Source organism: Marmota monax, unplaced genomic scaffold (genome assembly GCF_021218885.2).
Source record: "Marmota monax isolate L192 unplaced genomic scaffold, Marmota_monax_Labrador192_F-V1.1 WCK01_AAM20220418_F8-fsc00038, whole genome shotgun sequence".
NCBI lineage: Eukaryota > Metazoa > Chordata > Mammalia > Rodentia > Sciuridae > Marmota > Marmota monax.
The window spans coordinates 3,269,641-3,295,655 of NW_026692498.1; the positions used below are offsets into that span (position 1 = coordinate 3,269,641).

General features: G+C 60.0%; 1 protein-coding gene across 9 annotated transcripts in view; it reads left to right on the forward strand.

Annotated features, from left to right (window-relative positions):
• Positions 1–26,015, forward strand: part of Shank2 (SH3 and multiple ankyrin repeat domains 2) — a 402,506-nt gene that overhangs the window by 12,228 nt on the left and 364,263 nt on the right. The window contains exon 1 of one of the 9 annotated variants that reach the window (XM_058579389.1): positions 3,002–3,324. The exons of the other annotated variants lie outside the window; for them this stretch is intronic. The gene's annotated coding sequence lies outside the window, so the exon portion shown is untranslated. Of the gene's footprint in view, positions 1–3,001; positions 3,325–26,015 lie in introns of those variants that run through there. 9 annotated transcript variants of the gene reach the window in all.

Below are 26,015 nucleotides of genomic sequence, written 5' to 3' on the forward strand. Positions count from 1 at the left end.
GCTGGTGCCCCGGCTGCAGCGCCCAGTGGGGTGTAAGGCGCAGGAGGGGCGGGTGCGAGTCCTGCTGCTGACCGGGGGCAGTTCTGGTCTCTCCCCACTGAGTGGCGTTAGCTCTGGATCTGCCTTTGCAGGAGAGCTGAGAAAGCCCCCCGGTGTCCCTGTTCTGTGTGGGCGTCGGCCTTGGTCGGGCTTCTCTGGGTCTGCTGAGACGGTCAGCCCCTTGCCCTTTCCGTGGGCACTCGGTGTGTGGTACTGATCCTGGGCTCTCAGCGGCCTTTGGATCTTGGGATAAGCCCCCCTGGTGGATGTGATGGCCTTTTCTCCATGTTCCTTAAGAATTTGAACAAAACTAATTATAAGTGAACATTCATAATGAAAATTTCACTGTCAACAGACACCAAGAACATTCAATAGGTGAGGAAAAGATCTAATTGATGCCAGTTGCTTTTGAGGAGTTCTGTCTGACTTGAAGAATACATGCACAGCAAGTCTTTGTATCTTTTTTAGTTGTAGATGGACACAATGTCTTTATTTTTATTTGTTTATTTTTATGTGGTCTGGGGATCGGACCCAGGGTCTGGTGCAGGCGAGGGGAGTGCTCCGCACTGAGCCCCGCCCCAGCCCACAGCAATCCTTAAAGCATACTCTTCCTCTGAAAGAAAGTTTGGAAAACCTGGAAGAGACCCAGTCCATGCTCCAGTGTTGAACTCAACCAATTTCAAATGCAGCATTGAGTCAGACTCCCGAACGTTTCCAAGACAGGAGAGTTAAAACCAAGGACACATTTCTAAAAGTGATCATTCTGAGGGTTCCTTTACAAAATGCGCACCGTTCTGCAGTGAGCAGTCTCTCCTTGTGCCCAAACGTGCGACTTTAATGGTTGTGGGTAGCTCCACGCTTACCCGTTAGGGCTGATGGAAAGTCCTCTAGATAGGTAATGAACAAGTCGCCCCTCACCCAGGTCTCTGCTGAGTGATCCCCCAGTGTGCTCATGTGTTCACGTGTCCAAGAACCCATCTGGAGAGTGTGGGAAGGTCTCCCTTCAAGCTGACAGTCCATCACCGTCCACATGTTCCCAGGTGCGAGGGTTCCCACAATGTAGGGGTGTGCAGGAACTCCTAAGGGAACTGAAACCTTCGTCAGAACAGAGGATTCCTGCTGAAGGGAGCCCTGCAAACTTAAATAAAGTATCAAAGCATCCAAACACCCAAATATCACGGACATCATGGGAGTGACGACCCTACAAATTTAAAGAATGTGGCAAAACTTTGCATCCACGATCACCCCAGGGAGGCTGCGTAGGCCGGTTCTCCGTGGGGGTGTTGAGTTACTGCCCATCTCCACTTGCCTGAGGTCCATTCTGACTGTCTGTTTCTTCTTCGGTCGGTGTGTGCTTCTCGGGGAAGCTTGCCCAGCGCAGGCGGGTTTTCCCAGCTCCTTGTCCTGTGGTGGCACCTGCTCCTCCCTCAGCTTCTGACTTGTGCCCGGCGTGAGGCTGTGCCTGCTCTTCCTGAGGGGGGTCATTTTAATCTGCCCTTTTCTTTTCTTTCGCAGTCACCTAAAGGTTTGTCAGCGGTACTGATTTTTTGGGAATAGCCGTCTCCGGGTTTCCGCGGCTTTCCCTGCCCTTTCTTCCTCGGCTTTGGTTGGTGTCCCCTCCACCCAGGGTTGTCCCCGCTGTCTGCTCAGGGGCTGTGTAGTTTGCTGCTCTTTGGGGCCCTCAAGGGGCGGCCAGCCTGCGGGGCTGAGACGGTCCTTAGTGACACAGACGTCCGCAGGTAGACGTTCCCTGCCAGGTGCGGTGGCTGGTTCCCGAGTCCCGATTGTTTTGTCGTCTTTCTTAATCATTTCACAGTATTTCCGAGTTAACCTGTGGACCTCTTGGTCGCTTAGAGGCGGGTGAGTCTCCACGTGTCTGTGTGTCTGTGGTCCCTTTCTGTTCCCTGCATGTCCGTCCCCGGGCTTTCCCTGTGCAGGGCCTGGCACGGGCTCTGCTGCAGAGTGCCCGTGAGAAGAGCGTGTTCTGCTGTCTGGGGGGTGTCCTGTGGCGGTCCCTTACATTGTCCTAGACTTTGGGACACACCAGTGACCCAGACACACAGATTCCCTCCCTGGGGGGACAACTTCCTGGCAGTGGAGACAGCAATTCAGAGGGCCTCGGTGACAGGAGTGGGGAGAGCTGGTGCACCTGGGGGCGTGGGGAGGGTGGGCAGCTGGGCTCCTGGGGAGGGTCCTGGGGCCGAGACTCCAGGGAGGGAAGCAAGAAATGACGGTGGGAAGCACTTTTTTCCTGGACCATTTTTAAAGCTTTAAAAGTCATCTTCTTGCCTGTTGTTAGACGTGGGGTCAGGGACCGGGCACCCCCTGCTGTGCAGCCCCCTGGTCGCCTCCCCAGCCTGGAACTCGTCCATCAGCCCCTGACTCCAGCCCTGCTCCCCCCTCTTGGGCCTCCTGTAAGCGGACCCTGTGGCATTCGTGCCTGGCTCCTGCCACTCGCAGCGTCCTGTGGTTCACGTGGTGCAGCTGGGTCTGAGCGTCCTTTCCTTTTCGGGGGAATGATAACTTGCGTCTGTGGGTGCTGAGTGCCCTGTGTCTGCTGTTGGGCCATGTTGGTGCGCAGGGGCGTGCACACCGGGTCCCCAGCACGTCCTGGAGCGACATCGTGCCAGGCCCATCGGGTCGTGGAATCCCAGGGCTGCACCCTCTGCCGCTCACCCCCAACCCTGGAGGCTTCTGCATGGCGAGGGCTCAGGACCGGTGGCCCCCTGGGAGGGGAAGTTGTGGGGCATGACTGTTCCCACATCCGTGTCTGCCAGGGAGGCCGCTGTGTCCTGGGGACCTAGAGGGTGTCTCCCACTGTGGTTCCACTTGGTGCAGGCCCAGGGCTGGACCCAGGAAGGCGGGGCTGGAGGTGGCAGAGGAGGGCGTGGCTCGCGCCAGCAGCCAATCAGGCCTGAGACCCGCTGGTTGTGCAACAGGTTCTCTTCCAGCCCGTGAGTCACATCTGAGCGAGGTCGTTGGCCCAGTGGACCTCGGGTGGCCTGAGCAGAGCAGGAGGAGGGCGGTCAGGGCACCTGCTGCTCCAGGGAAGCTTCGTCTTGATGGCCCCTGAGCAGGAGCTAGTGCCCAGTCGGCGCTGGGCTCGCGGGTGGCTCAGGCACATTTTCACGGCTGAGCGGTGCTCAGGGCTGGTCGGCCCTGCTTCCTCCTGGACGTGAGGGCTGATCTCGGTGTTTGCTCTGTGCGGTGGGGATGTTCGCACCCAGGGCCAGCCCTTGCCTGGCCACGCTGGGCGACATGGCCCCGTCTGCAGCCCCTCTGCAGGTCAGTCCTCGGATCTCTCGGACTGCTCTCCCAGGGTGGACCCGGTGGCCGTCCTTGGCAGTGGCTGGGCTCCTGCTTGCTCCTGGGCAGCTGGGTGCTGGCCGCTGTCTGCCCATCTGAGTGGAAGGCCCGAGCTTGCCCTCTCTGGTTCACGGAGAGCTTCCCCCAGCGCCTGGGCCCAGCTTCCCACTCCTGGTGCGCTGTCTCGCCAGGCGCCCTTGTCCGCTGATTGCCGGTTTGCCTGTCCTTCCTGTGTTCCGGCTGCGTGTCCCCCGCTGGGCTGTCTGAAGAAGGGCCACATGTGGGGGTTGCACTTCTTCCCCACCCCCTCCCTGCGGTTCCGAGACTCCCCTGTGCGGAGGCGGCAGCTTCGGGGCCTGGCTTTCCGGTTTTCTTGGTCTGTCTGGAGTTGGCACCTGTCCAGGTGGAGGCTGGGGTCTGCTTTCCACGGGGTGACCCTCCAGCCCCGGGTGCTGCGTCCTGCTCTGGATCAGCTCTGGCTGTGGGGCTTGCTCAGGGCTCTCCTCTCCCCGCTGCTCTGTGGGCCCAGCTCTGCGGGACGGGTGGACTTCACCTTTGTGGGTGAAGGTGGACTTGCAGTTGGTCCAGCTCTGCGGCTGGGCCCTGTGCTGTCCTTTACGCTGCAGGTGGCCCTGTGCCCGTGGTTCCATCTCATGGCGGAGGAAGGAAGCAGCTTCAGGGTCTGCGCAGGGCTCCCAATCAGCAAGGGCAGCGCGGGGGACGGAGGCACCCACTCCCACAGGGGACCCCTGGCCAGCGGGAACAGTTCACTGCACCATTCCCTGCGGTGGCCACCAGGCCCGTGAAATATGCCTAGTGCTGTTTATTAAAATGCCACCTCGCACATATTGGGTTACATAAAATCCGCTCTGCAAATTTCCATTGTCACTTTATTTTACTTTTTAATGTGGCTACTAGGAAACTTAAAATTACATTTGCAACACAAATCATCTTGCTATTGGGTAGCTTGGGTTTGCTGCTCCTTCCCGAGGGCTGGAGTTCACTCTCTCAGTTGCCCCTCCCCCCCACTTGGTCTTGCATGACACCCCTCGGACCCCCGTCACCCCTCGCCCTCGAGTGGAGCCCCATGCCGCAGGCCTGGCTCACAGCAGGCTCCTCGCTGGAGGGCAGGAGGGGTGGGCGGAGAAGATGATGAGGCTTGGCCTTTGACCCCTGGCTGGGGCTCCATGCTCCACTCTCAGAGGCATGAGATTGGGCGGGACCCCAGAGCTAGTTCAGAATTAACCAGGGTTCCCCAGCACGGTCCCTGGGAGACCCAGGCCCAGCCCAGAGGTGGTGGGGCCTTGGCTTGGGCAAGTGCCCTGTCCAGGTCCCATGCTGAGTTTGTGTTGGGTTCCAGAAGCCAGCGCCCTTGGGTCTCCCTAGTGCCCCAGGCCGACTCGGGCTAGCGCAGGCTCCTGCCCCCCACCCATCGCGTTTGGTGGCTGCTGGGTCTACGGTCCCGAGGAGCCAGGTCCTTGCCTGCAGTGTCTGGGGTTAGCATCATGTCACTTGGCATTCTTTGCTGTCCCTGTGGAGTTTTTCAGCTGGTGGCAGCCCGGCCCCCAGGGACGTGCAGTCCCGAGACACCTGATGCTCCTGCAACGTGAACCTGGCTTAGCTGTAGGGTCAGTGGCCTGGGACGGCGCCAGTGTTCTGGAAGAAAACCCTCCAGGGTGCAGACCCCCCGGCCAGGCAGGGCGTCTCCCGAGCTGGGGCTGAGATGACTCTTTACATGCTCGCTCACTTGTTGCCTGATTAGCATCGTGATAAATAACTCCTTCCTAAACAGTTACTTTAGATTAGGTAGAGGGGGTGGAGGGAGGCGAGAGGCAGGGGACCGGAAGGAGAGGAGCATGAACAAGACGTCCTTATCCTCTGTACATATGTAACTGTACGACCGTGGGACTCTACATCGTGTACGACCAGAAGAATGGGAGATTGTGCTTCATTACATGTGACGTACCAGAGTGCATTCTACTGTCATGTGTAAGTAACCAAAACAAAAAAGGCTTTCTGTTAATAGTACAATCACCTAAAATGACAGCTGATGCCTTTCTAGTAGCTCAAGTAGTTGTTCCAGTGACCTCTGGATGAGCCACGGGCTGCATCAGACTTCCAGGTCCTGCTGGGTGCAGGCTCGGGTGTGGTGACCACGAGTGCCACCTTCTGATCTCCACGGCTCCCCTCCAGGAGTTTCACCAGGTTGAATGTGTCCCCTGGAGTCCGTGGTTGCCTTGTTCACCGGCTGGTGCCGGGACATTTAGGAGGTCAGCAGGTCAGCAGGCTCCGTCTCATGAACGGACAATGCCCCTGTCACAGAGGGGTCAGTGATGAAGGGGAGCCGGTCTCCTCTGCTCCCTGGTCCCTGGCCCTCCCTCTTCCTGCCCTGTGAGCACACCGGAGGCCCTCAGCCGACACCAGTGCTGACCTTGGACTTCCGCCTTCAGAACTGTGGGAAGTAAATATCGTTCCTGAGAATTTCCATGTGCAGAAGGGAGGGCACTGCAGGGGGCGCTGACCACGCTGGAGCCACCTGGGGTCGGGGCAGCAGCTGTGTTCTAGCCAGAGCCGAGGGCACTCCAGCGTGGCCCCCTTCCTCCCTCACCCTCTTCCTCCTGGTGCCCAACAGCCCCGTCTTGGACACCCTGACCACCTGTGCACAGCCCGTCCTTCCAGAAGCCCCTAACCTTTGTGAACAGGTGGTTGGGTAACCCCTGGATGGATCTTCCCCTGCTCACAGAATCTGTCCCCGTGACTGTCTGTGTAGCTCTGTCCCCGAGTCTCTGGGTAGCTAGAGGCACGCCGGGCCCAGTCTTGGGTGCTCCTGATGGACTAGAGCCTGGACGTGTCTTTGTGTGGCCGAGGTGCGGGCCACCATGCACGCTGTTCCGTAGGCCATGGAGGCGGGAGTTCTGCCTGGGGATTGGGCCACACGGTGGGTCAGAACTCTCTGCTCTTGCCCTGGAATCCCCTTGGCTGTGAGCTCGTGTGTCCTGTGGGCAGGTGGCGTATCCTATGGTCAGCAGCTCTGTTGCATAACTGCTGTGTGATCTTGGGCAAGCTAGTGGACCTCTCTGGACCTTAAAATGGAGGTAAAGACAGCTTGGGTGGCTGTGAGCGTGCAGCTGTGAGCACAGCTGCTCTGTGGCTCTGTTGGCAACACACCCGTCATCTGCTTAGGTACCAGGTGGGCTGCACGGGGTCATCACCTCTGCAAACACCCTGACCTGTCAGGTCCTCCCTGCCCTGTGGACCTCTTGTTTGTGCAAGGACCCTGCGATAGGGCACAGCAGGGAGGCGGGGACTCAGGTGTGACTCTCAGCTCCCACCTGTTCTCTGCAGTGTCCCCAGGCCCCAGAGTGAGCTGGGCCAGGCACCCGGGATGATGGGGGACCAGGAGGTACCCCACCTTCCAGGGCTCTGTTGACCTTGCTGGAGGACTCCTTCTGTGTGCAGGGCATGGGGGACAGAGTGGCAGTCTGTGTGTGTCATGGGGGGGCTGGGGGTTGTCCCCCTGGAAACTCCAGGCTCCAGGCCGCCCTCCGCCAGCTGGTCAGGAGCCGTGGAGTGTTTCCTGTTGGCTCCCTGGTCCCGATGGGTCTTCCTGACATGGATGGCTTTCTGTCCCTCTGGAATGCCACCCTGCCATCTTTTGTTACCCACTCACTGCCTGGGAAGTGGCGACGGAGGGCTCACTGGCGCCCCTATTTCAGTTACCCTCCGACAAAGCCTGCATCGCAGTGGGTAAGGCCCGGAGCTCCGCGGCCCCGCTCAGCTCCCGCCGGCCGTGCTGCCCATGTGCTGCCAGATGGCCTCGGGCACCTGCCCTTCAGGCTGTGGCCTCAGCTTCCTGGTCGTGGGTCATGGTGACGACACCCACTCATGACCGTCTCTCTGAATGGAGGATCGGGGCGGTTCACCTTTGCTGCAGCGTTGGCCACCCAGGCTTGGGAAGCAGCCAGTGACGGGGCTCGGGGACGTCCAGAGCTGTCTCTGAGCTTCCTGCAGCTGCTCCAGCACCTGGCGGCGCCAACTCTGGGAGGCCAAGTCGCCCTGTGAAGAAGAGGCGTGGCGGTGTCCTTGGTCCTCTCCAGGTGGCCTTGCCCACCTCAGGCAGCAGGAGCGCGGGGAGGGGACGGTTGTCACTGTATTTTAGGTTCCGCCTGGGAAACCGTCCTTCTGGTGTTTACAGTCTGTGGTTGGTGGGATGCGCAGAGGAGGGCTTGCAGCCACCACCGTATCTCAGGCCTGGAGGATCAGTATTGTGTGCTTGCTGTATACCATCTCCCTCCACCTGGGACAGGGATAGGGACAGCACAGGGACAGGAAGAGCATGAACGAGTAGCTGTGGCTGTGTTCTGCCGCAGTCTGGCTGGGCACAATCAGGAACCACTTGTCAAAAGAAACTAACTTTATTTTTAGAACCACACACGCCAAACAAAACAGCCTCTCAGGAAAAACCCTCAGAGCCTCAACTGCCACCACCGGCTTCCCACAAGCCTCTCTCTCCCACACAAGCTTCTCTCCCTCTCCCACAATCCTCCTGCTCTTGAGGCCGATTGGCTGGGTCACGTGGGCGGAGCCAAAAAAGTCCCCCAATGAGCAGCTCCGTGGTCTGAAAGGGCAGGGAAACAGCCCAGTGAGCATCACCGCAGAGGAGCCAATCAGCTAGATGTTGCTGGGGCCGCTGTGAGCCAATCATCAGCCGGCAGCTGGAAGTTTGCTGGCAGCTGGAAGTTTGCTGGGGCCCCTTCGGCTGTGGCTCTCAACAGTGTTCCAAGAAAACTTTATTTACAAAGACAGGTGCAGGCAGGGTGGGCCCTGGGGGCGTGGCCGGGGTGGACCCTGGGGGCGTGGCTGGGGTGGGCCCTGGGGGGCGTGGCCGGGGTGGGCTGGGAGGGCTTGGGTTGCCAGTCTGGGGTTGACACGGAGCCGGGCACAGCTGGCTGGCCTGGCCACCCAATCATGGGCTCCCATGGGCAGCAAGAGGGGGAGCCCAGTGTGTGGCCGTCCTGCTTTTGCTGAGGGACAGAATGACCACGTCCGTGGCCTGGTGGAGCGGATGTCCCCCGAGGGTAGATCAGGGAGGCCCAGGCTGACAGGAGCCCTACGTGGCGGCCTGCTGAGAGCATGAGGGGCCAGCCCTGTGGAGGGCAGCCCAGGCCCAGCGCCGGTCCCTCCCAGCAGCTGTTGGTGTTGCTGCCCCATCGCTGGGCAGCACCTGGAGGAGGTGCGGGGCTGGTCCTCAGTGCCCCTCTGGGGCCCAGCGTGTGGTCCGGCTGCCCAGCTAGTTCATGTTTGAGTTTTGCTTCTGAGTATTTGTACACGACACCGTAACGAGGTCATGTCAGTCTGCGCTGTCCCCCTGCTGGTGACTGGGCTGGGGCCAGGAGGCTGACAGGCGCTTTTGCAGGGTACGGTGCCACTGTGGGTGGACCCAGCCCACTGCCCCCTACCCCCCGTCCTACTTTCCTAAGGGCTGAACTCCTTCCTGGTGGAGCAGGGGAGGCTGAGAAAGGAGGCCGAAGAGGGAGTGGGGGCCTCCCCCCGGTCCTGCTGCACCTGGGCCTCAGTTTCCCCATCAGGACAACCGGCAAGGTCACGCTCCTCCCAGCACAGACCGCAGCGGGCACCTAGGACAGTGAGGACTGCTGTCCACTCTGCAGGCCCCTCAGTGGTAGTCAGGTGGCCCCTGGAGGCGGCTCTGACGGAAGCTCAGGTCCGAGTTCGTCTCCACTCCTCCCCTCTGTAGTGTGGCCGTGGTCCGTGTTCATTCCAGGACGTGGAGCGTTCAAGATCAGTGGCCCTCCTTCCCGTGGGAGGCAAAATTCTCACATCTTGATGAGCCATTGTAAAGTGTGCGGCCGAGTGGCCTCTAGTCCATTCACACTGCCATCAGCCGTCATCAGCCGCCAGCTCAGGCTACGTCTGCAAGTCCTGGTTTTCATCTGCCATCGGCATCCTCCACCTGGTGGCCACTGTCCACTCCGTCTCCAGGGATGTGCCGACCTGCAGGCTCCTGTGGGTGGGGTCAAACCACAGGGGATTTGGCAACTGACTGACCGGGTGAGCCTGCCTGCTGCTTCTCCTCCCTCGAGCAGGACACTGCGCACCAACCACCTGGTCCTCCGGGGGCCGCTGCTGGGGGTCTTCTAATTCAACTCCGTTCTGACACTGTCCCCTGGAGGCCACGTCAGGTCCTGCAGGAGGCCACTGTTGGGACCGTGCCCCTGCACGGGTCCCGGCAGGTGTCTCAGGAGTCACCAGGCAGCATCCAGACCGTTTGTCTGACCCTCCAAACAGCGGGGACTGAGGGGGAGCAGCAGGGTCCCCAGGGGGACTTCCTCATTAATCCTTACGCAGGCGGGAAAGTGTCCCGAGGCTGGCCAGTGTGATCCTCTTGTTGTCTTCCTGTCCCTCCGTGCGGGGCAGGCAACTGGGAAACCACCCTCTGCCGTTGGTTTTCTGCTCTGCTCCCCACAGTCCCTTCCTGTCCCTGAAACCACCGTGCCCTGTGCGGCTCACTCTCCCTGTTTGACAAACGAGCAGCTGCCCAACGCTGGGGCCGCCAAACCGGTTAAGACCTTCCACCCGCTCACCCAGGGTCCAGTTCTGCAGCGTTGACGTCGGCTGGCTGTCACTATCCAGAGCTGATTTGTGCTTTATTATCACCAAGGACTAAAATGCAGAGTGTCCTGTAAGTGACACCCTGGGCTAAGAAAGTGTCCTCTAAATAGGATCAAGGGGCCGGATGCTGGCTCAGAGAGGGTGAAGTGCTGTGGTTCTGACATCGGTGGGTTAAGAGCTGAGTCCTGCAATGCCTCCCCCACCTCGGGTGCTCATCCAAGGCCTGGCTTCCTGGACTCTTGACCATGTGGCTGTAAGTCAGCTCCTCGCAACACCCTCCTGGGTTTCAGTGAGGCTACAAGAGCTCTCAGAGGGCGGGCGCTTCCCTTCACTTCCGGGTTGACTATAAAGGGTATTTCAAGGGCTACAATGACCACCAGGTGAAGAGGTCCAGAGGGCAGGGTCCGAGGGTCCGAGCCCAGCGTTCCGACCTCGTGCAGGTGGGGAGCGCCACCCGTGGAGAGGCCCAGCTGGGTGCTCACATGTCTCCTTGCTGAGTCTTCACAGGGCGTGACCCCCGCGCCCCCTTGCCTTTCCCTGAGGTGGGTGGTGGGCTGAAAGTCCCCGGCTGATCACTCCAGCAGCCTGCCCGCCGCGTGAGCTCAGGTGGCTCCAAGGGCTTCTTCCTATCACTGCCATCCTCCCTCATCTGCGGTTGTGATTTCCTTGGTTTTAATTACCCACATGTCAATCGTGGTCTGAAAATACTAGTGGCAACTCTCAGAAGTCAACATAAGTAACCTTCAGCTAGAGTCATTCAGGATGGTGATCACCTGGCACCCCCCCCCCCACTCCCGCCTGGGATGGGAGTCCTCCCTCTGTTCAGAGTGTCCATGCTGTATACACTACCTTCCCGTCAGTCACTTAGAGGCCATCTTGGTTATCAGTCAGCTGTTGCAGTTGGCCATGCCTGTGTCCACGTGATCCCTACGTAGTAGCCTAGTGCCACATCCCACCAGGGGACCTTGTATCATCCCACATCACCACAGGAGGAAGGCGAGTACAGTAGAAGATGTTTTGAGAGAGAGACGTGAGCATTCGTGGAAGTTCATTACGGCGTATTGTCACAGTGGTTCTATTTTATTGCCGGTCCTTGTGGCCACCCCTGCTGAGCCTGAGCTGTAAGCCCCAGCTTCGCCCAGGTCTGTGTCATGGGCTAGGTGTGGTACACCTGGGTTCGGTGCCGCTCACGGGTGTCAGGCCCCCTGGGTGCCTTGGGATGCGTCCTCCATGGATGTGTCAGGAAGTTCCGGTGGCTTTAGTCTCGCGCTGGGAACCTGGGACCCTGTCTGATTTGTTTCTTCTCATACCTTGAAGGACAGCTGAGTGGCGGCTCCAGTGCCCCTCCCTGATGGGCTGTGCGGCTGCACTGTGGAGGACCGCGCTCTGCCCACTGGCCTCTCCACGCCTCGGCCGCCGCCTCGCTCTGCTGCTGGCCCCGTGCTCAGACTTTGTTTGGATGTTTATCTTTTCTCCTTTTGAGGGATCAAGGTGCTCAGTGCTGGCAGGGCCTGCAGGGTGGGGCTACTCCAGCTGCTTTTCTGCACAAGGGGTGGGCGTGACATTTCCTCCACATGTGGGGTGCCTGTGCACATCTGTGTGATCCCCAGGACCCCCAGGGGTAAGCGTGGTCATTCATTTTGCCTGTGACACAAGAGGATGTGGAATGAGCTGGAATGCAGACTGTGAGCGAGTGGCAGAGCAGGCAGGGGACGGGGCAGGTGACTTCAGAACCATGCCCACTCTGTCTTCCAGAACAGGCCCAGCCGGGGCTTGTGTGGGCTGGGTCCAGCTGGCACTCAGACATGAGGCTGAGACCACTCTACGGAGCAATTTTGGAACACTCACAACTTCCTGTCAGTCTCTGTGAGAATAGTGAGCCCTTCTAAAAATAGACCTCTGGAGGCAGTGTTTTTAAACAGTTCAGTAATCTAGTTATTCTCTGTGGGTGGCTGTATTAGTCAGCTTCCTGTTACTGTGACAAAGTACTGGAGGCGGGGAACTTAGAGAGAGGAAAGGTTGATTTAGGTCATGGTTCTGCAGGTTCCAGTCCATGATCGGGTGATCCCATTCTCTGGGCCTCTGGTGAGGGTGCTGGGTGCCCTGGGTGCTGGCAGGGAAGGTGGGTAGAGCAGACTGCTCACACCGTGAGCCAAGAAGCAGACACACAGAGACGAGGTCCCCAGGGTCCCTTGTGAGGGCCGCCCCCAGTGGCCTAAGGGCCTCTCAAAACACTCTCCTCTTTTTCTCCCTGTACCAGCCACTTGTTTGACCCGCCAGCTGCAGGTGGGTAAAGTGGTGTCGCCCGCGTGTCAGGAACAGCAGAGCAGGGGAGGCCTGTGCCCCCGCAGCGGCCCTAGAGAAGCCGCGTCGTTTCCTGGTGCCTCCCGACAGGCTCAGGCCCGGGCTCTCTGACTTTCAGACCCTGCTCCAAGACGGGGCAGCTGATGCCGTGGACCCGCGTCCTGGGGCTTCTCGGGCTGGAGGAAGGACGCGTCCTGGGCCTGAGCCTGATACTCGGGCCACTTTCTTCCCACCACCGTGCGTCACCTGCCCGTGCGTCTCTGGAGGGTGCCCTCTGTGGTGTGTGTTTGTGGGTTCTCAGATCCCAGGGCACTGGAAGCTTCCGGGGTTACCTGCACGTGACTGTGTCGGGGTCACCTGGGCAGAACCCTGCTCCAGGACGGGGCAGCTGAAGCCTCTCCTCCGAGGGCCCATGGCTGGTGCCCACAGGTCTACCCTGGGGCCCAGCTCCTGCCGCTCTGGTGGGGAAGGTGGCCTCCTCTTTGTTCTAGAGGTGGGGCTGGCCTCTGAGCGGGAGGAGATGGGTCCTTGTGACATGGGGAGGAGCGAGCGTCCATCAGGCCCTCGTGGAGGGGGCACACTGCCCACGGTCCACTGCCTGCAGCCTCCGTGGGTCTCGGCCTCACTGGCAGCAGCTGGTGGAGCTCTGAGCCCACCGTGGGGCGTTTCTGCCCCTGGAGGCCCCAGCAGGCCCAGGACCTGGGCTCCATGGGGGTCTTCTGAGCCCATGTGGACCCTGCCCTCTTCCTGCCTCCAAGGTCCTCCAGAGGACCCTCGGCCAGGTGACCATGAGGTGCCTGTCACCATGAGGCCGGCTCTCATGCTGTTTCTCCCAAAGTCCTCCAGAGAGCCACTGCCATCGGCTGCCACATGGCAGAGCAGTGACTTCAGGGCCCCTGTCCCCATGACGGGTGGCTGGTGGTGTGGGCGGGAGGATAGCCGCCTTGCAGCCCCCGAAGGAGGGTGGCCAGGCGCTGTCACCTGCATCTTGGGGACAGAGGGCAAAGGCGCCCACAGGACTGCGTCCTGGGGCGTCTCGGGCTGGAGGAAGGGCGCGTCCTGGGCCGTGGGGGTGGGTCTCCATCTCGGGACGCTGTCCTCTGGGGCCCCGGGCAGGACTGGGCCTAGGTCGGGGAGAGCTGTGGCGGAGGCCGTTCCTCAGGCCAGTTCCTTCCCGCCAGCCGCCGCCTCTGCACCCCGGTGTCCCTGTTCTGTCCTCACAGAAGCCGCAGAGACGGGCTTCTCCTGTCCTCCCGCACACCCCCGGCCAGGGCGCAGCCTCCTTGACCACGGCCCAGTGCCCACATCGTAAGTCTGCGGAGTCGGCCACAGGCACCTGCTTCCCATGCTGCCTTCCCCTGAGGGGCAGCTGAGCCAGAGGCCAGGGTGCGGCCGGGTCACTTCAGAGGGACGGAGCCGATCCATGGCAATGCTGGGCCTCGTCCGTGATCTAGACCCGGCTGAGTCTGTGGCCCTGGACTTCCTGGGCTCTGGGTCATGGCCTCAGGTCACGTTCTCCACCTGGGGTGGGAGCAGACGTCCCCAGGCTTCCCAGAGGCACCCCGCGGTTCCTGTGTTCCAGTGGTTTCTGGGGTGTGGGGCGATGGCAAGTGGCATCTGTCGGTGCAGGCGCAGGCAGGGTCCGCCTCGCTGAGTGGGCACCTGGGTGCCGTTCCCACCCGGGCCCTCAGGCTGCGGCTCAAGGGCCAGTCCCGTCCACTGCCGGCCTTTCTAAGTAAGACTTTAGCTTCTTGTGCTGAGATCCACAGGATGGAGCATTCATCACTGTGGTCATTCTTACTGCACAGCTCGGTGGCATCAGGCACACGCACATTGTCATGCAGCCGTCGCCGTGCCCACCTCTAGAACTACCTTCCCAAGAGGGGCCTCGTCCCCACTAAACATAACTCCTGTGTGCTGACCTCTTGGGCAGGTCTCGGCACTGCCCTGACACACGCCGTGAGGAGGGAAGGTGTGTCCCCGCCAGGGTGTCCGAGGTTTCCGTCCGTGGTCATCTCGGTGGAAGGGCTGGTGGAGGACGCTGTTCTCTCCTGACAGCCAGGACGCAGAGGGAGAGGCAGGAAGGAGCTGGGGAGAAGGTGACCCTCCAGGCCACACACCCAGGGACCCACTCCTCCAACTAGGTCCACCTCCCAGTGTCCATCCAGGAATCCTTGGGTCAGTCCACCAGTGAGGGAGGGCGGGGCCTCATGGCCCAACCACTGCCCGAGAGCCTCGCTTGTTAGCCGTGCTGCACTGGGGACGTGGTCCCAACACATGAGCTGCTGGGGACATTCCAGGTCCAAGCCCACACCCCCAGCCCCGGCCCCTCGTCCTGCTGTGAATCTGGATGCGGCTCCCCTAGGGCCCCGTGCACAGGGGGCCACACGTGTCCTGTGGGAGCCGGCTCATTCCCTTAGCACCATGTCCTCGAGGTCCCTCAGGTGGTAGGGGACCTGCATTCCCTCATGTGGTGACGAACGCGGCGTGGTCTGGGCCTGCTGGTTTTGCTTGTCCACTCTGTGTATCTAATGTGGATGGACATTTGGGTTGTTCCCACTTTCTGGCTCCCCCGACTCGAGTGGCTTTGAATGTCCACATGTGTCTGTGTGGACAGGCGTTCTTGTTCCTCTTGGGTGGAGGGGACAATGGGGTCACTGGGTCTCGTGGTGGCTCTGTGTTTAGCCTTGGAAGGAACCGCCAGCTGTTGTCCAGAGCCGCCGGCCAATTTTCTTTCCACTGAGTAGACAAGGGCTGCGGTGTCTCACACCCTTGCGACCCCTGCTGTGCTCCTGATGGTCACCGTCCTGGTGTGCGCAGTGCTCGCTCACGGGGCTTCACGTCATCCGAGGGCCGGCAGTGTGCCCACCGTGGCGGGGTGCCTGTGGGCGCCGACCGCCCTCCTTGTCCCCGTGGGCTGGCTTTAGGACGGGGAGACACCGTCTATGCAGTGTGGCTTTTGCTGGATAATTGTCTGTGAGATGGGTGTGTGACTGGGCAGCTGGGGGGTGGACAGGGAGAGGGTGGGCTGGACACTGGCAGCGCCCAGCAGGGCTGGAGTTGGGAACTGCTGGAGCCACCTTGGGGCACACCAGTGCTGGGCCTCCTCGCATGTGTGTCAGGGAGACGTCTGTCATGGGAGGTCCATCCTGGTGTGCTGTGAGCTGGCTCTTGGTCACGGGGCTGGGTCATCCAGAAGCATCCTGGGAACTGCAGCGCCCCCACTGTGTCTAGGGGCCTGGGCCAGCCCTGTGGCAGCCAGGCGTCCAGGGTGGAATGGCTCAATGTCCAATGCTCCATGGCTGGCACAGGCACCCAAGGTGGCCAGTGCCGTGCATTCAGATGGGGCAGGAGAGCCTGTGAAGACCCCTCAGCACAGACTGGTGGTCACTTGGTGCTGTCCCCAGCCACCCATGGACACCAAGGCTCAGAGTGGGCCTCATAGAGAATTGTTGCAGATCAGAGCAGAGAAGAGCCTGGGCCCTGGTTCTTTCTCATAAGTTCGGCCTTCAGCTGCACTGTCCAGGGGTCTAGGCCAGCAGCCACGAGAAAGGACGTCCCATGTCAGGCTTGCTCGCCTGACCCCTGTGGCTGTGCAGCCTCCATAGGAGGCCTGTGGAGGGTCTCATGGAGGGGGCTGTGGAGGAGGCCCGTGGAGGAGACTTGTGGAGGAGGCTCATGGAGGGGGCCTATGGAGGAGGCCCGTGGAGGGGGTTCATGGAGGGGGCTGTGGAAGAGGCCTGTGGAGGAGGCCCATGGAGGAGTCCTGTGGAAGGGGTTCATGGAAGGGGCTGTGGAGGAGGCCCATGGAGGAGGCCTGTGGAGGGGGCCCGTGGAGGCGGCCCGTGGAGAACCCAGGGATGCAGGCCTTGCCTGCTTCCCACAGAACCTCATGGACCCAGGTCACCTTCCCAACAGCCGTTCCAGAGGTCAGCCTGGTACCTGCCACTCACCATGTGCCTGAGTGGGCAGTGGGTGGTGAGGTCTCCTCGGCCTCTGCCCTCTCAGTGCCTGGCTGGATGTCTTGGGCGGGGTGCTGGGTTCTGTGCAGAGCCACGTGGGATCCCCAGCAAGACGCCATCGTCATACTGTCATCTGCCACACAAGTGAGCAAGGAGTGGGCACTTCCTGGGGCTGTGTGGTCCCCAGGCCCTTCCTTGCATGTAGCTCTTGGTGCCAAGTGGCCACGTGCTCCGGTGACCCAGGAGGATGCCCCGCCTGCGCATCAGGGTCGGCAGCTGGTTTGCTCTCGGTGGGAGGGAGGGCCGGCCTCTGTCTGTGGGCTTATTCATCTGCCTGTGGGTTTCGGGTTCTGGGGGGGCAGTGCCAGCGACGGAGGTCAGTGCTGTTGGAGGTTCGTTACATTTCTCGAGGGCGGGGCACACTGGACCATGGGGGCAGCACCTGGCTCGTCCCAGGGAAGGTTGGGGGTTTCGGTTGCTGTGATCTGAGGGTGAGATTTTAATGTCCCCGAGCGATGGCCGAGAGCTTATTTTTCTTATCAGTTCGATGTGCGACTGTTATTCTATTTATAGTTCTAATCGGTTCTCTGGTCCCTTGAGAGGGTTTTGTGAAGTTTGATCCTATTTACAAAATTCACTTCCCTTAAATTCTAACCAAAAATTCTGCCGGAGGTGTGTAAGTCATTCTCATTAACTCATTGTGCTGGCCGTGTGTGTGTGTGTGTGTGTGGTGTGTGGGTGTGTCCGTGTGTGTGTATGTGGGTATGTGTGTATGTGTGTAGGTGTGAGTATAGGGTGTGTGTGTGTGTGTGTGTGTGAGGGTGTATGTGGTGTGTGGGTGTGTCTGTGTGTGTGTATGTGGGTATGTGTGTATGTGTGTAGGTGTGAGTATAGGGTGTGTGTGTGTGTGTGTGTGTGTGAGGGTGTGTGTGTGGGAGGGTGGGTGGGTGTGAGGATACATGGGGGGTGGGGAGGTGTGAGGGTATGTGTGTATGGATGTGTATGGGTATGTGTGTGTGTGAGGGGGTGGGTGAGTGGGTGTGTATGGGTGTGTGTCTGTGTTTCTGTCTGGGTGTGTGTGTGTGCGGGTGTCCATGTCCTCTGGGACATCCTGACTGTTCCCTATGTCCCCGTCATGGTCTTTCAGTGGAAAGGGTCGTGTTTAAGGCCCTGGGTGCACGTGTGGCTGGAGGACAGGATCCATGGGTGGACACTCCTCAGTAGCAGCATGGACAGGGGAGGGTGCAGGAACGAACCTTCCTCTGGACCTGAGGGCCAGGCAGGCAGTGGCTCTGTCCTGCCTCTGAGCCAGGCGGAGACCTCGTTGGGTGGCAGAACGCTGGCCCCTAGGGAGCTGCTGGCCAGCCTCATCTCGGCAGCGGGCAGGTGGCTGGCCGGGCCGGGCGGCGTTCCTGGGGACCCGCTGGTCCTCACCCCGTGGGCTCTGTGGTGCTGGGACTCTGGCGCCCCAGCCCTGCTCGGGGCGGGCCTGGCTTGCTCCGCGCGGCTGCGGCCGTGGCTGGAGGCGTGCCTCCCTCCTCAGGCCGGTGTCTTTAGAGTGTTGACTGCCCAGGTTGGCTGTGAGGACACCGGAGCCCACACAGGTGACATGAGCTGACTTGATGGCTCCCGGATTCTCTGTCCTAGTGCCTCCCTGGCTGGCCTGCCGTCCCTGCTGCGCTGCCCTGGGACCCGCAGGCACCTCGCGGCTGGGTTCTGGGTTTCCTTGTGAACGGCCCCTGAGTTCAGAGTGAAGACGTCAGTGCCCAACGCGGGGCGCAGGGCACCTTGCGGGGGGGTTGTGCTCCAGCGAACCCGGGGTGCCGTCAGGTCAGCTGCCTGCATGCACCTCCCCCCGTGGCCTGTGAGGGCCCAGTGTCCGCCCGTTGGCGCCATCCTGGAGTGGGGTGGCACTAGTGTTGGCCCGGCCCCTGTGGTTCTCTCTGCCTTGGTCTTCCAGTGGAGCACCTCCGGGCTTGTGGCCCAGCCATTCCAGCCGACGGCCCTGGGGCTGGACCCTGGCCCTGCGGGTCATATGCTGACCTTAGTGGAGACGGGTCTTGAAGAGGTGGTCAAGTTAACATGAGGTCATGAGGCTGGGTCCTAACGCGGTAGGCCTGGTGTCCTCACAGGAGGAGCTTGAGACATGGACACTCACAGGGACCACGAGAGGACACAGGGAGAACAGCTGTCCTCAAGCCGTGGGGGGACACGGGGAGCGCCCTGCCCTCTGGAGGGACCCAGCTGTGACCCCCATGTCTCTGTCCTCTCCAGATGGTGAGGAGGGTCTTAGCTGGAGCGCGGGGCTGTGTGCTTTGCTGCAGTGGCCCTGGGACTCACACAGGTGCCAGCAAGCCCAAAGAGGCTGGAGATGTGGGGCAGACAGCAGGGGACACAGGGGGGACTTGGCCTGCCAGTCCCTCTGCTCCTGGGAGGCCGTGGCTGTGCCAGCCTCACTGTCCTGTGCTGTGATGGCCGTCCCGATGCCACCTCTGTGTGGGGTTGCAAGGCTCCTGACATCCTGCCCTGTCCAGCCCTAGGAGATGGAGTGGCTCTGCCGACCACCGGTGAAGCCAGGGCAGGAATGTCCCCATTGGGAAAATGTCCCCTTTGACAGGGTGGCTGCGGGGCTGTGTGTAGGGGCCGTGGAGCCGTGGGCTGGAGCTCCAGGCCAGCTGTGGGCCCGGCCTGTCTCTGAGACTCACCGTCATTCCAGGTCTCCTGCCTCTGGCCCAGCTGACCACAACCTGGTGGAGGTGTCCCAGCTGCCACACGAGGAGCTCCGTCACCTGAGGCTGCCGTGCCTCTGTGTACCTAACGGGGTAACGGCTACAAGAAGGACCTCCCCCTGCCTTTGCCCAAGCACTTTTCAGAGTCCCAGGGTTGGTTTTCTTTTTGAGTCGGCAGAGCTGACCGAGCCGCTTGTGGTGGCCTTGCAGGGGACACGCCCCGCTGTGCCGTCCTGCTCTGCTGAGGCACTTCCTTCCCTCCGGGACTCGCGGTGCAAGACCCGACCACTCCACAGGACGCCCGTCTGACTCCCGCTTCTTCCTGGCACCTTCACCAGCTGGGGCCCCTGTTCGCGTGGCAGCATCCTGGGAAGAGCAGGCCGGGCTGGACGTGGGACCCCCGCGGTTTGCCCCGTGTGCGAACGTTCTAGGGTGACTGGGGCAGAGCTGGGCGACGAAGCCACGCCCTGGCCAGGGTGCCACTCTCCCTCGGTGGCCTGCGTCACCCCACCCCACCCACCTCCTCAGGACTTGGGGGTGACGGTGGGATTGGTGGCCCCTCCCTGTGTGGGGGCTACCTGGTGTGGTCTATGCACGTGGAGGGACGGCTTTTCCAAACACGCCTGCCCTGGGTGTTTTCAGGAAGCTGCGTCTGTTTTAATTAGGATTGAACTCTTCTGTCTCTTTGCAACCTGACATTAGCTGTGAGCTTCTTGTGCGGAGGGTTGTCAGGTGGGGTCAGCTGGGGGACTTGTGTCTCCTTGCTGTGCTTGGCTCCTTCCTTGGCAAGAAGCCATTTTAATCACCCAGACCATGAGGTGACAAAGCCCGTCACCGCCCCCCCCCATCTTCCTGTGGATTCCTTTGTCGTCTGGCCTGTCCCTGTTGATCCGGGGCACCAGAGGCAGGGGCTGTTTAATAAGGGGACACACGTGCTCTGTGCCCTGTAGTTTGCTCTCAGGAACACGAGGGGCTGGCGGGGCCGAAGGAGGGGCAGTTAGGCACATCTGGAATAGGGGCACGCAGAGCCGGTTGCTTCTGACTAGATATTTCTGCAGGTGCAAATGAATATAATGACGCTTGTCCCCAGGATGGTCAGCCAGTATGGGGTCACTCCCAGGAGGCAGCAGGTGGAGGCCCAGGGGCAGGGAAGTTGGTGAGCTTGGCCCTCAGGGGGAGGTGGCCTCTGTTCTGAGCTCCTCTGTTGGCTCCTGTCAGCAGCGGTGTTCGCCATCTTCTGTGGGTGGTTCTCTTCTTTGCCAGGGTTTTCCCGAGCACACCACCTGTTGTCACCTTCCTTGGCGTTTCCACATGTTGTCGTTTTGAGGTTTCAGTTTCTAGTTGATCGTTGCGATTATACGTTGGGTTCTCCTTACCTGAAATGCTTGGAACTGGAAGTGTGCAGATCCTGGACTGTTTTGGAATCTTGGGTTACTTGCAAAGACTTTGTAGCTGTAAAGTGTCCCCAGCCAAGAATCCAAAACCCAGCGTGCTCCACAGTCTGAAACTTCCTGAGTGACGGTAGTCTGGATTTCAGATTTTTCAGGTTAGGGCATCTTCCAGGGTCTGTGGGAAGATAATCTGTAGTTTTATATTCCGCTTGTACCTCCAGTCTTGCTCTTAAAATGGCTGATTAGTTCTAGTGATGTTTTCAAGTATTCTAATAAAATTTCTAATAAAAATTCAGACAAAAATGTCATCTGCAAATAAATGCAGAGTTTTATTTCTCCCTTCCTAATCGAGCTAGGTTTTTAGTTTTTTTCCTTGTCTTTCCGAGGAGCTGAGGGAGGCTGTCCCTGTCTGTCTCTGATCTCGGGGTGTCGTCCATCTCCCAGGGTGAAGTAGGACGCTGGCTGTGGGTTTCACTGCTGCCCATCCTCAGGCCGAGGAGGCTCCCCGGCCCTGGTTTGCTGGAAGGGCTTGTCCTGAGCCTGCGTGGGATCTGCTGGAGGCTTTTCTGCGAGTAGCCGAGGACCCTGCAGCCCGTGGAGACCTGGCCTGTCTCTGAGACTCACCATCATTCCAGGTCTCCTGCCTCTGGCGCAGCTGATCACAACCTGGTGGGGGAGCCTGGCTGTCCCAGGCCCGCAGTGTTTGCTCTTGGTTAATACGGGGAGCTACACTGGTTTTGGGTGTTACCCCGACTTTGCCTCCCTGGCGACAGTCACACTTGGTCGTGAGATATTTTGCCTTTTGTGTGCCGTTGGACTTGAAGTTGTGTGGAGACTGTGGTGCTTCAAGGTCAGATGATGACGATCAAGGCGAGGGGGACAGACCTCCTACGACGGCCTCCTGCCCTTTGGTCAGGCACACCTGGCACACCTGTTCCTGGGCGTCTGCTTTTTACCCATCTCTGTTTCAAAGGTGCATCTCTTTTTAAAGGAACGTGACCGTGGTACGGGGGGATGACCCCATGTCCAGCATTTCAGCTGTCACAGGTGGACAGCTCAGTGCTGTTGGCCACGCTTGGGATCTTGCGTCACTGTCACTCCTCCCTGTACCCAGACCTTTCCATCATCCAACCAAATCTTGATACCCGTTCAGCAGCCCCTGCCCTGTTCCTGTTCTGCTGCCCCGGGTGACCACCACTCTACCTCCTGTCTCTGTGAATCCGGCCGCTCTGGGGATTTCCTAGGGGTGTACCCTCCTGACCATCATTTCCGGCTGTCTGTTCTTTCTTGTAAGTCTGCGTGTTTACCTGGGGTGCTCTTCTCCGTCTCCCGCGGGCGGGCCTCCTGGCTCCTGGGTATCTGAAAGCCTTTCCTGTCTTCCTTCTGAAAGGCGCTCCGTGGTCCTTGAGGCTGGGTGACTCATTCTTTCTGTGCTTCTTTAGAAGATGCCCCCACCGTCCACCCGCGTGCTTTGTGTGCAGTGAGGAGTCTGCCGTCCCTCGGGAGCTGCTTTCTGGATGGAATGTGTCCATTTGGGTGCATCTGTGGGCCTCCAAGGTTTTCTATTCGTCCTTGTCTGGGGCATTTAATAGGACTTGGTGTAGTGGTGTGATTCTAGAGCTCGGGTTTCATTGACTTTCTTGGATCTCTGAGTTTACAGTTTTCATAAAATTTGGAGAAATTTTGAGTAGCTTTACCGTTCCCCCCTCTTTTCAGAGACCCCAGTTTCCTGCAGCCTGGACCCCTCGGGGCCGTACTGTAGCCCGCTGGTCGGTTGTCCTCATTTCTCTGCGTATTTCGTTCTGGACGGGCCGTGCCGCCGTTCCCTTGAGGCCACTGACCTTTGTTCGACGTCTAGTTTACTATTCGTTTTTCCAGGGTAGTTTTCATCTCAGATACCGTCGCTTTCTGTTCTTGGAAGTTTGGTTTTATTTTTGTTTTTTAAACCTCGTGACTCCTTGTCTTTCTGAACATCAGAACTCAGTTCCAGTGACCTTTAACGTCCTGTCTGGTTCCGACAGCCGCTCAGTTCTGGTGAGCGTCTGGCTGGCCGGCGGTCTCCTCCTCCCGGTCGGTCACTCTTTCGGGCTTCCTTGCTGCCTGGGGTGCTCTCACTGTGTTTCTCATGGGGGTTGCTGAGGGGCGTTGTGAGTGGTGGGCGGCACCTGTTGGCTGGGTTCTGAGTCTCTGTTCTGGGGTCCAGTGGCTCAGGCACAGCTTGGTCCCGCCAGGCCTTGCCGTCACTGTCCAGGGTGGTGGCAGCTCCACCCCGGGCCCGACTGCTCCCCACTCCCGAGGCACAGCCTTCTGTGCATCCGTGTCCCCGAGCAGCGAGGCTCCCAGGGCTGAGGGAAGAGGCAGTCCCCTGACTGTGGCGTGGGTGAGTGTTGTCACCGCGACACTCTCGGTGGCTCCCCAAGCCTGGAGCACAAGCTGATGGTATTCTACACAGTGTTCACGGGACGGGTCTCCATGCGGCTCTGCCCTCCCCCAGCCCCGTGCCCTCTCCTGCCAGCTGCAGCCACCCTGACTCCCTGCACGTCCTCCGTGGTGTCAGGTGGGGGCCGAATCCAGATGCTTTGGGGGGGGGAGGCCCGCCCCTTCTCCCGTGTCCCCCATCCTGACCCCATCTTTGTTCTGCGCCTCTCCCCCCCAGCCATCCCATCTCTCCATGTCCACCTCCTCACCCTCCCTGCTCTCTTTAGGAACTCCCCCACTGCCCAGGGGCCACAGGCCACCTGTCCCCACAGCATGGGTCCATCTCCTGGAGAGCCTTCGCCCTGCCCACCCTCCACTGAGCCTCCACTAGCTCTGCAGACTCGCCCAGCGGCCTAGGTGCCCGGGAGCATTAGTGAGCACGCCGGGTTTTGTGCCTGTTCTCATGAGAGTGACACAACAGTACAAAGCACACAGATGTGACAGAGTCCCCCGTGGTGATGCTGCCACCACAGGAGCAGATGCTGTGAGCTTCGAGCCTGGAGAGGGCAGGGTTTGGGGGTGTCTGTGCCGTGGGACAGGAGGGAAGAGGGGAGATTCCATGCTCTGAGAAGATGCAGGTGGGATGGCGTGACCACACCACACTTCACCACACCCAGGTGACTGGGAGCAGTTCACAGTGGCCCTGCCCCTTGAAGGACCCTTGGTGTTTTGGTTTCCTGCAGCTGCCAATCAGACCCTCACTGAAAACAATGGAAATGGATTCCCTCGTGGTTCTGGGGGCAGAAGCCTGAAGTCAGGGTGTAGGCAGGGCTGGACCCTCCGGGGGTCCAGGGGAGGCCTCCTCCAGCACCAGGCCCTGGGGTGACCCTTAGCTCATGGCTGCCTTACTCCAGCTCTGCCTCATGGCCACCTGCCATCTCCCCCGGGTCCCTGTCTGTGTCTGTGTCCTCTCCTCCTCCTGTGACCTCGTCCTAACCAGTCACATCAGCTAAGACCCTGCTTCCAAACAAGGCCACCTTATGAGGTTTGGGGTGAACAGACCCTGGGGGGACCCTCTTCAGCCCAGTGCCCTTGGGGGCTGAGAGGGACCGCCCTGCAGTGTTTTCTGGCACAGTCAGCTCTGGGGACAGGAGTCGAGGTGACTATGCTAAAAGCCCCTTCTCTGTGACGCACAGGGACACTTTCTTTAGGGGACACCTGCTTAGCTGTCTGGGAGGATTCGAGCCTCTGTCGACGTTCTGTGCGGGCAGCTAGAGTGGCCCTGGCAGGGGACTTACCTGTGGGGTGGGAAGGGCTGCCAACCCTGAGGTGGGGACCCTGGTGGCCTTCCTGGGGGGTCACGCATGCCCACAGCGAGCACTCCGCTCCTGCTGAGGAATCAGTTCCTCTCTTCCTTTCATCTCCTCCTCCACGAGCGTCGGGAGAGATCTTCCTTTCCTCCTATTGAAGTCTGTTAAAGTCCAGGGCTGAAAAACAGATTTAATGGATTTATAAAATCCTTCCTCAAGCGAGACGGGAGGCCTCTCCCTGCTGAGAGACGGCCGGGCCAGGTCGGGTGGTGGCCAGACGTTCACTTCTCAGCCTCCGTCCGCCGACCACTCTGAAAAGCAGCCGGAGGAGTGTCTTTGAAGGACTCTGAGTCTTGAATTCGTGACGCTCGTGTGTTTTTGATCGCCGCCGTGTTTTCCGCGTCTGGGGGACTCTGGGCAGGTGTGGGAGCGGGGACTGTACCGAGTGCCCCTGCTCTGCTGCCCAGGCACTGTGGGGGTGGGTGCCCTGCTGTGAGCTCCTGCCTGGTGGCCCTCGGCAGCGACTCCCCTGGGGACGCACGTCGGGTCACACACGTGCTCCTTCGGCTATTTCTTTGAGACAGTATGAGACAGTTGTGGTCACGTGGCGACCTCGTGCCTGCTTCTCCAGGTGGACGCACCTCCTGGGTGAGGCTTGGGAGGGCACTGGCGGGACGTGAAGCTGCAGATGAAGGGCGAGGGGTGCACCTGTTGTGTGGGGACCCCAGCAGTGGTTCTCGCCTTTGGTCACTTGCTCCACATGTCACCGGTTGGTGCTGAGTTGTGACGCTCATCTCTAGCCCTCAGGTACCCTGGGGTCACCTGTCACCTCACCCGCCCCCTGCTGCATCCTGGAGGAGCCTCCAAGCCCAGGGTGTTCACTGGCCCCCGGGTCCTCGAGGTCTAGTGGGCCTTCCCAGGACTGGACATGTGTCCCCTCAGCTCGTGCATCTGTGTGGCTGGGCTTAGGATGAGGAGTCATGAGGTCAAACGAGGCAATGGTAGGTGGGGTCCTGACCCCAGAGCATGACTGTCCTTATAAGAAGAACAGCAGGGAGCCGCTTGCTGTCCTCGGTACGGTACGCAGGAGGAGGCCATGTTGAGAACCCGCCAGGAGGAGGCCCTCACCCAGCACCTCCGTCCTGTGCTTCTGGCCTCCAGAATGTGAACATGTACACTGCAGCTGTCTCAGCCCCCGTCCCCTGTGTCTCGTCACAGCAGCCGAGCATAGTGTCAGTCACAGCAGGAGCCTGGCACGGGCTGGGCCTGCGTTTCCTAAACCCCCCGACGGCAGGAACTGGGGCCAGGCCTCGTCCTGCAGCCTCCTGGGTGCAGCCCTCCTGGCTCTGGGCTGTGCGGGGGCCACCCCTGAGCTTGGGGCTGGGGCAGGAACACAGACGGATGCCTGCGCCGCGTGGGTCTCCTGGAGAGGTGCTGACGGGCTGAGCGCTGTGGGACGGGGCTCACAGACAGCCCTCATGAGGACAGCGCCCACCCTGTGGGAATTCTGCATTTCCTGTGACCGAAAGCCAGCCATGCACCAAGTGAGGCTGAATTCGGTCGTTCCAGCCTGTGCTCAGACACTGCATCTTGCCCAGTGATGTTCGGATCAGCTAAAAAGATAAATGTCATTCACGGTGATACATCCGCCTGATTTGCCTTGTCTGGTCAGCAGAATCACCACCCGCGGTGTTACCATCTGGCTTATTGCAGGGCCCATTGGGAGGGTCAGTCTGAATGATTAAAAAGTTAATATCCTCAAAGTTTACTCTCTCTCTCTCTCTATATATATATATATATATATTTTTTTTTTTTTTCCTGGAGCTGGGGCTGGAACACAGGACCTTGCGTGTGCCAGGCGAGAGGGCTCTATCACTGAGCTATATCCCAGCCCTGGGTGTATTTTAATTAAAAAAACAAAATAAA